Below are 5953 nucleotides of genomic sequence, written 5' to 3' on the forward strand. Positions count from 1 at the left end.
GTAGGTGTGAGCAGAGACTACCCGACTCTGATGGGGTGCCGTGGGAATCCACAAGCCAATCGCTGGCTGTTGATGGGCTGGCCTGTTTGAGTTAATGCCTAGGCTGTGGTGATGCTGGGACGTGACCTATTGTGTAAACTGAAAGCGCAAGTAGCATTTTCTGGTAAGTCTATTCAGCTACACGTGCCTGAAGAAACAGCATGGAGACCCCAGTTGTGTCTATTGACTGAAAAGAAACAAGAGGGGACTAGAATCTCAGAGGAAATTCTGGATGCTGTAATACCCCTGGCATAGGCCTCCAAGAAACCTGGATGAGACAAAAACGCTACTCCGGTAAAAGTTGAATTAAAATTGGGAGCTCAACTGGTAAGGAAAAAACCAGTATCCTATGAAGTTAAGAGGTCAGAGTGGGCTTAGAACCATTGATTCATACTTTTGTGCAGCATGGACTGCTGCGGGAATGTCAGTCAGAGCGTAACACCCCCATCTTAGCAGCTAAGGAACCTCAAACTCAAGAGTATCCGTTGGCACAAGACTTGGGAGAAAGTCACAGCTGACATACACCCAGTTGTCCCAAATCCCTATACCGAGAAAAATCACAGCTGATGTACACCCAGCTGTCCCAAATCCTTATACCTTGTTGTCGGCAATACCAGAAGATAGTGTGTGTTTTACAGTGTTAGATCCAAAAGATGCCCCTTGGAAGAAGAAAGCCAGAAGTTGCTCGCCTTTGAGTGGGAGAGTCCTACCACAGGGAGGAAAATACAACTCTGCTGGACCATGCTGCCACCAGGATTCAAGAATAGCCCAACACTGTTTGGTAATGTGCTTGCCAAGGAATTGGAAGATTGGCCATTACTTTCCTACAGCACGTAGATGACTCCCTACTTGGGGCAAAGACTGAACAAGAATGTAAAATTGCAACTACAGAGTTGCTGAAATTTCTTGGGACTGGCTGGATATCGAGTATCTCAGAAAAAGGCTCAAATAATACAGACCACTGTAACTTACTTGGGATTTGAGCTATCTCAGGGAAAGAGGGAACTAGGCGCAGAAAGAAAAGCAGCTATTTGTCTAATAGCTCCCCCGCCCCGCTCTAAGAGAGAACGACAAGGGTTCTTGGGAATGGCTGGAATGCTGTAGACTCTGGATACCAAATTTCAGCCCAATTGCCAAACCATTATACGTGGCTATGAAGGGGCCTGGAGAAACTTTGGAATGGACACCAGAGTGCCCGAAAGGATTCGAGTCCATTAAACCTGAACTAATGAGAGCCCCTGCTCTGGGTCTGCCAGACTTAAGCAAACCCTTTACGTTATATGTGCATGAGAAGCAATACATAGCACTGGGAGTCCTGACTCAGACTCTGGGAGACTGGAAAAGACCAGTAGCTTACTTCTCCAAGCAGTGAGAAAAAGTAAGCGAAGGATGGCCTGCATGTTTGAGAGCTGTGGTTGCAGTGGTGCTGTTAGTTAAAGCCCAGAAATTAACCTTGGGGCAGCCTTATCACAGTTTTTGTACCACATGCAGTGATAGCTGTACTTGAACAAAAGGGGCACCACTGGATCTCTCCTAGCAGGTTAGCCCAAGGTCAGCTGGTGCTGATCAAACAGGACGATGTCACTTTAAAAATGTCTTTGACCTTGAATCCTGCCACTTCTAATGCCCACAGACAAAAAGGGAGAGCTGGAACATGACTGCCTGCAGGTTACGGAGCAGGTATACTCTAGCCGACCTGATTTGAAAGATGTGACAACATTAATCAACCCAGAAACTGAACTTTTTACAGGTGGAAGCAGCTTCACGGTGAATGGAGAACAGAAAGCTGGGTATGCTGTGATAACCCTACAAGAGGAAGCTGAAGCATGAGCATTGCCACCCCAATACCTCCGCTCACAAAGCAGAAATCATAGCTCTAACTCGAGCTTTAGAGCTATCCAAAGATAAAAAGGTAAACATACACACAGACTCCAAATATACATTGGGAGCAGTCCACGCACATGGAGCCATTTGGAAAGAGCGTGGGCTGTTACCCTCTCAAGGAACTCCTATCAAATACGGCCCAGAGATTTTAAAATGGCTGCAAGCTGTTCTAGGACCAAAAGAAGTTGCAACTGTACGTTGCAAAGCTCACCAGAAAGGACAAACCGAGATAGTCAAAGGACATCGAAAGGCAGATGGAACGGCTAAAAGAGTTGCAGAAAGGGCATCACCGACTGGGGCACTGATCCCACCAAGAGAAGTTCAATGGGAACCTCCAGACTATTCTGAAGAGGAGGATCGGCTTGCCAAATATTTGGAATGTACCATATCAGAGGAAGGTTGGTGGGCAACTAAAGACGGACAGGTATTGATCACCACCCCAGCGGTAAGAGAAATACTGAGGAAAACCCACAATGCATCCCATACGGGAGCAGATGCTTTGGCTGCAAGCGTTAAAAGATATGCTGTAGGAACAAAAATGCAAAAATTAGCCAATATAATTGTAGGACAAGGTCAGCGGTATTGCAAGAATAATCCAAAAATTCAAAGAAAGCCTCCTTTCGGAGAAGCACGACAAGGCCGAACCCCAGGGGAATACTGGCAAATAGATTTTTCTGAATTACCAAAATGTAATCAGTTTAAGTATCTTCTGGTTTTGGCAGACACTTCTTCTGGGTGGCCTGAAGCCTTCCCGTGCCATACCAACAAATCTAGAGAAGTAGTTAGAATATTGCTCAAAGAAGCGATTCCAAGATTCAGCATCCCACAAAGGATGTCATCAGACAGCGGGCCTCACTTTATAGCTGAAGTAGTTCAGGGGGTCACCAAGTTCCTACAAATATAACAGGATCTACATACACCTTGGAGATGCCAATCAAGTGGGAAGGTAAAAAGGATGAATCGGACCCTAAAGAGACAAATCTCAAAGTTGTGTCAGGAAACACAAATGAAGTGGGTAGATGTCCTACCTACAGCATTAATGAGAATTCGGATTACTCCTAGAGTAAGAGAAGGAGTGAGTCCTTTTGAAATTCTGTATGGGAAACCATATCCTGTAAACCGGACAACAGGAAAAGGGGACCAAATGCACATGAAGGGAGAGGAAACGTTTATCAATTATTACCCTTGTCACAGACTTTTATCTTCCTTGCACGGGTACCCTAACCAGCGAGCTCCTTCACCTTTAGACTCGCTGGTGCACAATTTTAACCCGCAGATGAAGTTTACATCCGTACCTAGAAAGATGAGCCTTTGAAAGAAAGGCGGAAAGGACCTTACCTGGTGCTACTTATTACTTATACCGCTGTGAAAGTAAAGGGTACAGATTCGTGGGTACACTATACCCGCGTGAAGAAAGCTCTGCAGAAGGAATGGATCTCTGTAAAGATGGGACCACTGAAGCTCTCTCGATCCCAGTGAACTGTGGCTGGGACTCTGAACAAGTCATATATTGAGTTAGACTGTACACAAGGCCTAGTAACATTGTATTGCATTTTGATAACTATTTTCATACCTTTGTGAATGTAAATTATGTAGACAGACAGATTTCTTTAAGAAAAAAACATGAAGGAACTAAGGGGGGGGGGGGTAATACTCCTCTGTTGCCTACGGATAAAGTTAAAAGATGCCAGGGTGTTCTGTGGGGAACCAGGAAATCCACGGGAGCAGAACTGGCATTTTACTTTGATGCAAAAACCAAGATAAATGGCAAACAAGTCCAATTGTTGGATTTGTACTCATTTCCCCCATTTAAGTTTACGGGTAAAAAGGTTATTGAGCCATGTAACAATTGCTTTAATAGCTTTTGCATGTATTTACGCACTAATATCTTGTGTTGTTAAAGGCTGTTCTACTATTGGATCTAAGGTTTATGGGAAAATAATTTGAGGTGAGACCGATATAAGAGAAACCACACTGAGGTTCCTCTTTTACAGTCTCAAATGGCGGGGGAGAGGGAGGAGGGCGGGGTAGCCGTGTTTGAGCTAATGCCTAGGCTCTGATGATACTGCTTAATTTAGGGTTAGACGTGATGCATTGTCCTTTAAGGAGGAGCATTGCTCAACAGTTTCACTATGCAGGCCTGATTACTTAGTAAGGCATGATACAAACGACTATGCCCTTGAAGAAGAACTAAGAGACTGATAAAAAGGGAACATGCTGCCCCAGAAGGCGCCAAAGGCCAGATGATTGCCAAAGAAACATGAAGTCAGAAATACTGCAGGAACTAAGGGAAAGGTAAAGGCAGCAGGAGGAGATCACGACCACTGCCTCAATTCAAGACTGGAAACACTTGCTCTTGCCACCCCACCCCCCCCATCCCCCGCCACCTGCAAGGGCCATGCTTCCTAATTTACATAGCAAGCAAGGCTAATTGAAATATAACTGACCAATAGTAGGTGAGATGGTGTCTACCAATGTGCCAATAAACGTAAATTTAGGCGGGTTTTTACTAATCATGTAACAGGATAAATACGTTGTAGTTCTTTGGTGTGGTGTGCTAGCTTTGTGGAATGATCACCTCGCACCCACCTTTGCGCAAACATGAAATAAGGATCTCGGCTCTGCGTGTAAGATTGGCTTATTGCGCACCGGGTACCGAACCCCACTTATGGGACAACAGGAACACCTACCCTGCCCATCCCACTGTGATGGCAGCCAGCACCTGGCTGACCCCCCGCCATTCTCCAAAGGCCCCTTGTAACCGTGCTTCAATTTACTCTCATCTCCTCGCAAGCTCTGATCGCATTTATAATCCCAATTAGGATCAACCGGAGGCCAGGCAGTCCCATTTCCTCTTGGCTGTAGGGTTAACTCTGCATCCTTTTCAATTATCTTATCTTTCTCGTCTGGACAGAACAACTCTCTCAATAACAGGTTAACATCGACCCAGGATGGATTATATCCCAAACAAATATTAGAAAATAATGACACACATCAACCCACATCTTCCCTTAACCTGCGCATCGTCTTCCCCACACAACCAAAGCCCCGGAGTTCCACGGTGATGGGTGTACGCGTGTAACACACTGGAGGTGGGGGTGGAATGTTTCACACACAGACACATGTCCCCCCAGCTGCACTGCAAGAGCATTAGAGATAACATTAGACACCTCAGGGTGAAGCCCAACAGAAGCAGTGGGGACAGCAGAGGCAATCAGGGGCTGGGGGGGGGGGCCATCAACAAGCAGTACAGTGGGAGGAGTATACGGTGGTGCAGAGACCGACTCTGCCAGCTGTTCTACAGCAGATGTAGTCAGGCAACCACTTGCAGGTCAGCAACCAACTCCTCCGGTCCACCCCAAGAGCCAAACGCATGGCCTCACGCTGGCTGCAGTGTCTTTCTTCGGGAAGCACACAAAATTAAAATCTCACTTTAATGTGGTGGGGTTTTTTTAAAAGGCAACTCCAGCAACACTTGACTCCCAGACGTGCAAACCTTCCAACACATGTACCCGGGGCGATACGCTCCCAGCAAGTTCTCCTGTCTGCAAACTGCAGCCGGTTCTTTAAGGAACAGCCTGGTTCTGCCTCAACCCGGCCTTTCTGCTTTGAGATTACGCTTTTTCGGTCATGACAACTTCCAACACGTACAGCGAGCAGTTTACTACGACGCAAGATAAACGAGTGGGTGAAGGCATTCGCTTGTCAGTTATCACTCGCTTCTGTTGGAGCACTCCTATTAACACTGACACAGCTCGTGGCTTAAGTTACAAGTCCAAGCCTGGGCAAGGTCCGTCTGTGCCGGCGGCGCTCAGAGCCCCTGTCCAGCGGGACTGAGCATCTCCTGCAGCACCAGGTGCAGCAGGTGGTTCTGCTCGGCGCTGAGCAGCGGCCACAGCTCGGCCTGCAGGGCCTTCAGCGCCTCCGCGTCCTTCTCCTGGCACGCCAGCACGGCCGACTGCAACAGCAGGAAGAGCTCGGCCGGCAGGTAGCTCGCCGCCGGCGGCAGCCCGCCGCCGGCCCCGGGGCC

This window comes from Haliaeetus leucocephalus, unplaced genomic scaffold (genome assembly GCF_000737465.1).
Source record: "Haliaeetus leucocephalus isolate CR32 unplaced genomic scaffold, Haliaeetus_leucocephalus-4.0 Scaffold258, whole genome shotgun sequence".
Taxonomy (NCBI): Eukaryota; Metazoa; Chordata; class Aves; order Accipitriformes; family Accipitridae; genus Haliaeetus; species Haliaeetus leucocephalus.